Source organism: Phoca vitulina, unplaced genomic scaffold (assembly GCF_004348235.1).
Source record: "Phoca vitulina isolate PV1807 unplaced genomic scaffold, GSC_HSeal_1.0 scaffold14, whole genome shotgun sequence".
In the NCBI taxonomy this organism is placed as follows: Eukaryota; Metazoa; Chordata; class Mammalia; order Carnivora; family Phocidae; genus Phoca; species Phoca vitulina.
This window is the reverse complement of record NW_022589717.1, coordinates 8,920,186-8,930,981: the sequence shown is the minus strand read 5'-3', so window position 1 is coordinate 8,930,981 and position 10,796 is coordinate 8,920,186. Positions and strand designations below refer to the sequence as shown.

Genomic DNA, 10,796 nt, shown 5'->3' with positions numbered 1-10,796 from the left:
AAAATAGGTGGCTCTTTGAAACTTTAAACCAAATACAAATGAACAATGAGGATGTGCATAACCAAGGTTATAAAAACTAAGTAATGAATGCATGTTTATTGAAAGTACACTATTTAAAAAAAATACTTTGATCATAATACTAGCCTAACTCTAGCACGATCAAGGAAGCCCTGTGCAGAATGAGCTTTCCTGGAGAAACTTAACAGTTCTTGGTCAAAATAGCTTTTTCATTAGGAAACACTAGCCAAAGCCTTAGGGTTAAATGTCTGGCTCATGCCTACCTGGTTCTAATATAACCTCTGCCTTGGTCTGTGACCTTACGCCTGTCTCTCTATAGCTGGCATACGTGTAAGTTTGTCTGTATCTCTGCATGTGTCCCCACATGCCTGTGCACTCATAGGGGAAGGGCTAGTAGAGGAAAAGTAACAGCACGGGGATATTTGAACAGCTCCACAGAAAAGCCATAAAAAAACGCTAGGGTTTTGTGGTATTGCCTGTAATATTTAGTGTATGGCTGTGTTTCTTTTGCCAAGGGAATCCCTAATATGCTTAAATAAGATACAATTTTATTAATGGTCACATAACACACCAGAGATGAGAGATCCAGGGGGCAGGATAAGTTGGTCCCACAGATCATTCAGTGATCTGGGTCCATTTTTTTTGTTGCTCTGCCATGGTGTAAGAATGGCCCTCATTTACATGGTAAAAGTTGGGTCACCATACGTCATAATCCATCTCACTGGACAGAAGAAAGAGGATGTGCAGACCAAGTCAATTTTTTAAGTAAATAAAAGAGAAATTGCATACATCTTTGCCCATAGCAAAATTTAGTTACAGGGTCTAGTTGTAAGCGAGGCTATGAAGAAATATAGTCTTTAGCAGGCAATTACATGCCCAGCTAAAACTTTAATAATTTAAAAGAATTAAAAACTGAAGTTGGGTGAAGGTAGTATTTCAGTGTAATATCAGAGAAGCAAAGCCATTTTGATTCATACAAAATAAAGATTTACAATAGAAACAAGGCACTATACAATTGTGAGAAAAAGTGGGTAAGGAAAGGTCTAGAGGGGGAGTTAGATGACAAAAGTTAAAATCAGCCCTCTCAAAGTCTATGTAGACAGGTGAGAACTGGAAGGGAAATCTAGGAAACAAAGCATGGACCATTAAGGACAGTTGGCAGGGAAGTCTGTAGAAAACTGTCTCCTCTGTGTGGCTACCTCCCTCTATGGACCCATAGCCAAGGGTGTGATGGCATCACGGAGGTGGCTGTCAGTCAGGGAGGCTAGCAGACAGGAGGAAGACCAGGAGGCAAAACAGAGGAAAGCAAAACAAGCTTTGCCATGCTGGGCACTTCTCTGTCTGTCTTTTATAAACCTACCTAAAAGACCATTAGAGATTTATGGCTGTTGTAGCTCTTCTGCCTCTCAAATGTAGGTAAACTCTAAACCCACGACTTTAAGGAAAGTGAGTTCTGGGAAATGTAACCAACTTGTCAAAACCAGAGTCCAACTCAGGGAATAACTATGAGTTGCAGAACAGGGGCTGAAGTTTTGGGTACCATTTTTTCATAATAAATTCCGTCAAGTCAAAACTTCCCTACATACACAAATGTATTTTATCTCTCTTTTACCTCTTTATGATTCCACCTGTTCATAATGTTTTAGAAAGAAAAGCCACAAAGAAGACAAAGAAGTGAAGGGGAGAGAGAAGTGACATGGAGGAAGAGGGAGAGGGAGTGAGCTGTGGGGGATGTGGCTGATAGAGCTCTGGTCTCTAGTCAAGTCAACTGGGACATTAATAGGAATTTAACATCTCTTCAAGATCTCTTCAAAACTCTCTAAGTAAGCAAACTGACATCACTTAGTGGACATCTCTCAATTTTTGCACTCTTAAATAGTTAATCCTTAAGAATTTTATTTTGGCAGATAAAGATTTGTTTTATTGAATAACTGATCTGTGTTATTGCTGAGGTCACTACATACAGACCAAAGAGAAGGAGTTTTATTTCTTGGTTTCCTCCTCCTTGGACAGAGTCTTGATTTCCTCCTTCTTGACCTGGAGCTGCTCTTCACAGCGCTTGTGTGTTTCCTTGGTCTTAGATCAAAAATATGGAACACTTCGGGAATTTGCGTGTCATCCTTGTGCAGGGCCAGGCTAGTCTTCTCTGTGTTGTTCCAATTTTAGTATATGTTGAGCACAAGAAGTTTTTTTAATTTAAGAAAAAGGAGAAGAATTGAGACTGAGGAATACACAAACTTTTCTAGAATCCCTTATATTATAGGGATCTTATTAACAAATGAATTGACAGTCATGCCAATTGTCCTATATTTTCACAAACTATATAAATACAATTATGTTTGGGTACTGTAGAATTATCTTCTTAATTAATAAGGAAAGGTAGAAGAGAGATAAAGTAGAAACTTCAAAAAGCCATTATCAGTTTCTCATCAAGGATTGACACCCTTCATTCTACTGAAGAGTTAGGATTAGCTTAAACTCCTTCTTGTCAACTATAGTGGAACAATTTCTAAATCAATTCTTTATCACTATTGCCATCACAGGTTCTCATCACTTTCTTCCTGTGCAAGTAAAATAATTTTCCCAGGTCTAAACTTTCCCTAATTTATCTATGTTCATGGTATCCCAAAGATAATTTTCTAAAATAATAATAATAATAGCTTTCATTTAAAATGGCGGCTTGAGGGGAACCTGGGTGGTTCAGATGGTTAAGTGTCTGCCTTCAGCTCAGGTCATGATCTCCAGGTCTTGAGATCAAGCCCCATGTCCAGCTCCTGGCCCAGCAGGGAGTCTGACTCTCCCTCTCCTTTGCCTCTCCTCCTGCTTATGCTCTCTCTATCTCTCTCAAATGAATAAATAAAATCTTTAAAAAATTTTTTTAAAAACTGGTGGCTTGAGCACAATTGTTAAGCTCTATTACTCACTCAAAACCTCCTATAACGACATCAAGTGAGATTAAAAAATGTATAACCACCTCTATGGTGGTTATAGCACAAAGTTGAAAACCAGATGTTGATATATGGCAACAAATCAAAGTATTGGTAGATCAAAAGCTAACAGGATGTGGTAATTTGCATGGCTGGAAAAAAACAGAATGATACGAAGGGTGCAGTAAGCGGTACAGTATTTGTTACTGTAAGATCCCACCTCACATAATTAATTTAGAAAGAAAAACCCACAACAAACCTTACCATAATGATATACATGAGTACCATGTATAAGTAGAAAAAACCCTTAAAGTTTCCTGAAAGAAGAAATATAGTTTACATGCAATAATATTTGACAATATCAGAGGCAAAAGATACATAAATTTTCCTGAAAGAGAGAAATAGATTACTCCAAAGACTAGGGTATCCGTATGGCTCAGACGTCTCCCCAACAACACTGAAATGTAGGAAGCATAAAGAAATGTCTTCAGAATTCTGATAGAAAATGATTTTCTACTTCTAATATTTTATATGAAAGCAAACCACAATATGAAGTATGAAGTACTTTCTCATGCACTATTCTCAGAGGACCCTAGAGTACAACCAAATAAAAACAAATGAAAATACCAGCAAAAAGGAAAAGATGTAACACAGGAAACAGGAGAATAAAAAGGCAAGACACAGAGGGAATCTAGCTAGTTCCAGACAGTTTGGGTTTGCACTTGTTCTGATATAACTTTAATAAAACATTGTCACTCTCAAAGATGTCCTAGTTTATATGATAAAATATAAAGTCACAAAGGTATTACAATGAAAAGCTCAGCCAGTCCAGATTGGAGCAGAAAGTTAGAGGCCTTCAGGTAGGATATCTCCCAGGAGAAAAGAGAGAGAGAGAGAAACTGATGTGTTGTCCTTACAAGAGAAGTTTTATAGATTTTTGTCCAATTGGGATGAAGCTGAATGTTAGGTAGAGAGCCTATGGAGACAGAAAAAAAAAAAAAAAAAGAAAGGATATGTAATTGAAGTGCAGTGATTCATCTATGAAGGGAGATGTACAGTCATACAATGTAAACACCAAGTGACTATTAATTTTAAGAAATTATAACTTAGGGCGCCTGGGTGGCTCAGTTGGTTGAGCGACTGCCTTCGGCTCGGGTCATGATCCTGGAGTCCTGGGATCGAGTCCCGCATCGGGCTCCCTGCTCAGCAGGGAGTCCGCTCCTCCCTCTCATGCTCTCTGTTTCTCATTCTCTCTCTCGCAAATAAATACAATCTTAAAAAAAAAAAAAAAAAGAAATTATAACTTAATTATAGTGAAAGTATTACAGGAGGAGGGGTATATGAAAGAGAGCTTCCTCTTCAAATTCCTTTTTCTGAAGGTATGAAAATTGATACTGAAAAATATAAGTCAGCAGCATAAATATGTTATTCAGAATGATTAAGGAAAATATTGGAAGAAAAACGTAAGGGCAGAAGTGAGTGACCTCAAGAAGCAAGACTCAGTGATGGGAAAGAGTAAGGCAATGGAACATTAATTTTCATTATTATCATTTCAAACTGTGGCCAGAGGATAGTTTGTTAAAAATAAATGTAAATTAAGAAACCTGATTTTTTTTTTGTTGTCTGAGCAATAATGTTCAATCTCCTTACATATAATTTGAAGTCCTTAGAAATCTCTCTGATTTCAATTCAACCACTCCCACCCTTTTGCTTTCTATCACACACACACACACACACACACACACACACACACTTTTAAAAAATATTTCTTGTAACTTTTACTTTTTTTCATGTCTTCTGGATGCTTTTATGAGCCCATCCTTTAATTAATCTATCTCATTTGCCCAGAATGCTTTACCACATATTTATGAGACACTCTTTAGGAATAAATTTCAATGTCATTGACTCTTTGGGCTTTTTCTTAATCTTGCAGGCAATTAGTTTCATACTACTCCACACTGCCACAAGCATTGTTCGTAGTTTATTTTATTTTGTTTTCACAACATCTTGTAATTGCACTAAATGCGCATATATATATATATACCCTGTCCCCACCACCCCTCCCCCCCACCACGCTGCCCCTGGTCACACTGTGACAAGCTGAGGGAGTGTGTTAGAGGCCTATTGCTGCTGTAACAAATTACCACACACTTGGTAGTCGAAACACCACAAATATTTCCTCTTACAATCTGGAGTCCAAAATCATTCTCACTGGGCTAATGTCAAGGTGTTGGCAGGGATGGTACCTTCTGGAGGCTTTGAGGGAAGAATCCATTTCCCTTCTTTTTTTGGCTTCTAGAAACTACTTATATTCTTTGGTTAGCAGGTTAGTGGCTCCTTCCTCCTTCTATCTTTCAAAGCCAATAGTGTAGCATCTTCCAATCTCTCTGTCTCTCTCTCTCTCATCACACACACAAGACCTCTGCTTCCATCCTCACATCTCCTCTTACTTTCATTCCTCTGCCTCCCTCTTATTGGGCCCTCCCAAATAAACTCAGGATAATCTCCCCACCTCAAGATCCTTAAGTCAGTCACATAGGCAAGGCCCGTTTGCCATGTTTTACCACAGTCCTTGGATATTCAGTTCTGTTTTTCTTCTCAGTCTTTATTCTCTTTGCTTTTCATTTTTGGAGGTTTGTACTAATGTATCTTCTAGCTCAGATGTGTTTTCCTCAGCCATGGCAAGGGTTCTAAGAAGCTTATCAAGGACCTTCTTCATTTCAAATACACTGTTTTTGATCTCTAGTGTATCTTTTTGGTTCTTTTTTAGATTTCCCTCTCTTTTCTTACATTGTTCACCTGTTCTTTACCTTCTCTGTTAGAGCTTTAGCATATTAATCATAGTTTATTTTAAATTCCTGGTCTTATAATTCTAACACCCTTGCCATGTCTGATTCTGATGCCAGCTTTGTCTCTTCAAATGGTGTTTTTGCCTTTCGACAGGTCTTGTAATTTTCTCTTGATAGCTGGGTATGATGGACTGGATGAAATAGGCCTTTTTAAATATGGTGTGAGGTGTGGAGGGAGGAAAAGCATATATAGGTCAATGACTGGGTTTCAGTGGTTCAGTGATCCCATGTCTCTGGAATATGAACTTCACAAGTTTTTCTCAGGTTTTTTCTCCCCGCTTAAGTGGGAGAGGATGTCTAGAGCTGGATTTGGGTATTTCTTTTCCCCTAGGATAGTTAGGCTCTGGTAATACCCCAGAATGTTAGACTCTGATTAAAGGGGTTTCTCCTGAGGGCAGCCTTTGTTAAGAGGAACAGAATGCTCTGCTATACTTCAGAATTCTTCCTTTTTTCTTCCCCAATTAGAAGCATGAAGGAATTTTTTCCTGTTATTTACTGTGAAGACCAGATCAAGGTTCTGGAGGTAAATCTCACAAATTATGGAGACCACCCTATAATTAGGACTTCCCAGAGTCTTAAATTCTCAGACTTGTCCACATTGACTGTGTGGAAGATTTTCACTTATGTCATCTTCAAAACACAGTTCTATTTCAGAACATTCTATGACATGATAGGAGCTAAAACATCAAGATTGGACATAGAGCAATTCCAAATCCCACTTCGATAAACACATCAACAATGTGACTGTAAAAAAGACTGTTCTAAATGAGATATTTGAAAACTGATTAAGAAAAGAGAAATAAGCTCCTGAGGGAGGATTCTAATCCACAAAGGAAAATCTGTAATTTAAAAAATTCTTGATCTGAGCTCTCTAGATAGGATTCAGGAGATCGTATAATCTCTTTAAATCTTAAGCAAAATATAGCAAATATTAACATTTTCCAAAGGGGAAGTATCCTTAATGTCCATCAGATATACAAATGGGCCTGAACTGCAGATAAACAATAAGCAAACAAAATTCCTATTGCTATAAGAAAAAAAATAAGAGAAATGCTATAGCAAGATAAAATCTAAGATGAAGTTTCTTCCCTTTTATGATTGTACATTTTATTGATCATATATACAGATCTGTGGATTTGTGTGAGGTAAGAAGGATAATGGTATCATTTTTACAGATACTTAGCGCTTTGACTACAATGGGACTCCCTGAATCTCAAAAGTATTATCTCCTAAACATCGCAAGCTCATTGTAGTAAGTTTATTGCTAGATCTCAAATTTTGTTTTTTTGTTGTCCCGGATATGATTATTACTATTCTGGTATAACACACAAACTTGAGTTGTTATTCGTGGCAATTTTAAGATCTAAGTTTATTATGCTATTTTTCATACAAATATGCAAAAATAAAATATAATTGCTACTGATTCAAAGTTATTCCTATGCAAAAATTCATGTTTATTGAAAATTATAATGCAAATTTAAGTTATGCAGCTCTGCATTGTGCTTCTTTAGTAAGTGAGTGCTTTTTTTGTTGTTGTTTTTAGCTATAAATGTCTACATAAATTAGAATAATTTCTCTATGTTTTATCCATAAATGCCTCCATAAAGTGTGACTAATGTTTTTAATGTGAGATTATAATGTTAGTAAAAAAAGGGAATCCCAGCAAATCCTTGTGAAAGTAAGGAAAATAACTGCCAGAGCTTTTTCGTATTGTCTGAATAACACTTCTGATTCCCTGGCAATGCATTTCCAAGTTATCTGAAGTTACTTCTGTCTGTTCAGAGTACTTAACATTTTTTTACCAGACTTTGTCTTCTAATCCTTTTATTGAATCTTTTGTGTCCTTTCCTCATCCTGTCCTTGAATTCTCACAATGGTTTCAAACTCTTGGCAGAAGAACTCTAAAGTTGTTTATAGGCTTGTATCTTCACTGAAATTACAAAGCAGCTCTCAGCCCAGAGATGCAACACAGAGAGGAACTGTCCAGAATGAAAAAGTAAATGCCCAAATCAGAAATTAGTGCAAGACATTAATTAATTTTACCTAATCTAGCATCTTTGGAAAGTGGCTGTTTGATTAAATTTTATTTATAAGAGTTCAGAGCCTACATTTCTTGACCCGATGAGGTATATGTGCCGATTTTGGGAAAACCCAGCTTATCTCTGCAAAAAGACAGCCAGTCCAATAGAAATGAAGCTGCTAAGTTAAATCACAAATGGTAAGAAGGACTCAAAGTGGCCATGTTGCCACTTGCATATTGGTGCATTCAAACACAGGTTGGGCTTTTCTGGCACTAACAGAATAAATTGCCATTTCTGATTTCTATTCAGACGGATGAAATAAATACTTGATTTTGAGTTCAGATATAGCATATGTATGACTCATGTCAACACATGAACTAAACTGAACTTTCCTTTCTCCATGAGCCTCCAAAGTTTTCTTTGGCAATCCCTAATTCAGATGGTGATGTTCTTAAGTCATTTGGGTCAGAAAATATGAATTACTTTCTGCTTCCCTTTCTCCCTATGACCTCATTTTGAAAAAATTACCAAATATCATTTCTTTATTTGTTTACTATGTCACATACCCACGCTCTTTGGGTCCCTTCATTGGTGTTACATTAATCCACATCTTACATCTCACAAGGACTCTTTTTTTAAGCTTTTTATCTGTTTTCCAGATTCCCAGGTTTAAAACTTCATACTATATACTATACTTTACAGTCAAATAGATTGAATTAAGATACATACCTAGTAATAGTATCACTCCAGGAAAAGCACTTGATCTAGCCACCTGTCCATTTCTTCAGTTTCTGAGGACAAATAACGCAAATGAATAAACAAAAATCTGTAGCTCATCTATGTACCACACACTGTTTGGATTCTAGGGATTAAAAAAGTGAAAACAGCCTGGCCAGCCCTCAAGAAGTCTACATTGTAATAGCTTTCCGTTGTGAATGGCCTCCGTCCTTATCACAGCCTAAAAGATTCTAAAGATTCTCCATGATCTGCTTCTTTCTCCCTCCTTGAGGATAATCTTTAGACTCATTGCAGTAATGATTTAATTATACTTCCAGGAATTTACATTGGCATTTTGCTCGTTCGTTTTTGAATAAATTATTCTTTCCATCCCAAATGCCCTTCCCCTATTCTTGATCATTAGTTCTTCATAATGCATACTTTGTAAAGAGTTTTTGGACCTCATCTGTCCCTAACACAGAATTCCTCTATACAACTTTTTCTCTTAGATTTATTTTTAATTGTATTTGGCAAATTGTTGTTATTCGTCCTTTCTTATAGCTACCTCCCCTAATATATAGTGAGAAACTAATTTTATTAGGGGAAATCCTGTCTTATATTTGGCTTATATTTTGGCATTTACCAAAGTGCCTAGGATTTGTGCATAGTTGAAATATATGAATGAACTTATTTTTAAACTGAGATATTGTTCCAGCTTCCTATTCCGTTCCATTTAATTGTGCTTAGTTTACCAAATACTTATGGAGAGTGTCTGATATGCTCAAAAGTGTATTAATTTGTTCATTGTAGCAAAGGCAGATAGCAGTGCAGATGGTTCTTCCTTTCTAGTACTTTCTCTTATGGCCAGAGAGGGCATGCTGAAAATTTTAGTAAATTAGGATTTCACAGAATTTTAAACTTCTTGGAGACATTCTACTGTATGGGAAAGTTTTCGTTGGAAAAAACAAAAGATATCATATAACATTTAAATATATTTTATTTATTATTTTTAAAATCTGGCATCATGGCAAGAAATTACAAAAACTTAATAAGATCAATATTTAAATATCAATATCACATCTACTAAACTAAAATTGAAGGAGGTAGTCACAGAATTCTTGGGAAATTCTGTTAATTCAAAACTTATGCACGCATAAGAACCATGGCAGCAAAATTACTTTTCTCAACCTTGTATATAAAACTTTGGGGTTATGTGCCTTGATTTTCAGTATCCAGGTTTCCCAGGCCAACATGGTATGTGCTGAATGTTCAGAGTATCTATATCCACTCTCAGCTCTTCCTACAATAAAGCCACTGTTTCTTCTTTGTATCATTTCTGGGCCTGCCCTCTGGTAGTTCTGGGTTTTTTTGCTTCCAGTATCCAGGAACCACATACCATGCAGAAGATTATGTCAACATAGTTTCCTCTCCACAAAGGACATACTTGAGGCTTTTCAGACTCTCTGACATCCCCAGAAGAATGGAAACTATTCTTAAGAGGGTTCACGTTCTTGTTGTTATGCTCCATTGGCCCTCCAAAGACATATATACCCACTCTGTTATCCAACTTCATAGCACTCTATATTTCTTTCCTAATAGAGGAAAGACTAATATTGGACTAGTAACATTTATTTCTTTCAAAGATTACATGGATTTCCTCCAGGGCCCTATTGCATATGCCTGAGAAAGGATGATTGCTATTTGGAGACAATATTATTGCTAACCAGAGAGTTAAAGATCTCTCCTTTTTTAATCTCCAAATTTATTCCACATTTTGTGACAGACAAATTAGATTTTAGCCCCAATGGCAGAACTCCTCTTGGGAATAGTGTAGTGTCTAGCAGATTTTAAATGTCAATGGAAAGTTCACCAGAATACTCTCAGACATGTTTCTTTAAGCACTGAATTTGGACAAAAGGTAAAGTCAATGTCAAAAGTCTTTTTTCACAGACTTCATTCAAAACTGGGGCAGGAATGTAGAATATGGAAAGAAATAGAAGAGACTGGGGGGCAAGGGATGCTTAAAGCATTTTTGCATGAGCACTTGGTAGTATGAGTCCTTGGCTCTTCACCTGAAGGACCCCTCACTTGCACATCAATAATAGATTGAGCAGTGCTGGATTTTAGGAAAATTTTTATTCAGCTCACTGAAAATGGGGCTGCAAGCCAACTGAAACTAAAAGATGCTTTTTCTAAGTCCAAGAATTTTCTGTATTTCCAAGGAAGTAAAATAGCCTGAACATAGAGATACTACAAACTAATAT

General features: G+C 36.7%; 1 pseudogene; it reads right to left on the bottom strand.

Moving 5' to 3' along the window:
• Positions 1-2,102: 2,102 nt before the first annotated feature.
• Positions 2,103-2,198, bottom strand: LOC116637661 (annotated as a pseudogene).
• Between the last annotated feature and the right edge of the window lie 8,598 nt (positions 2,199-10,796).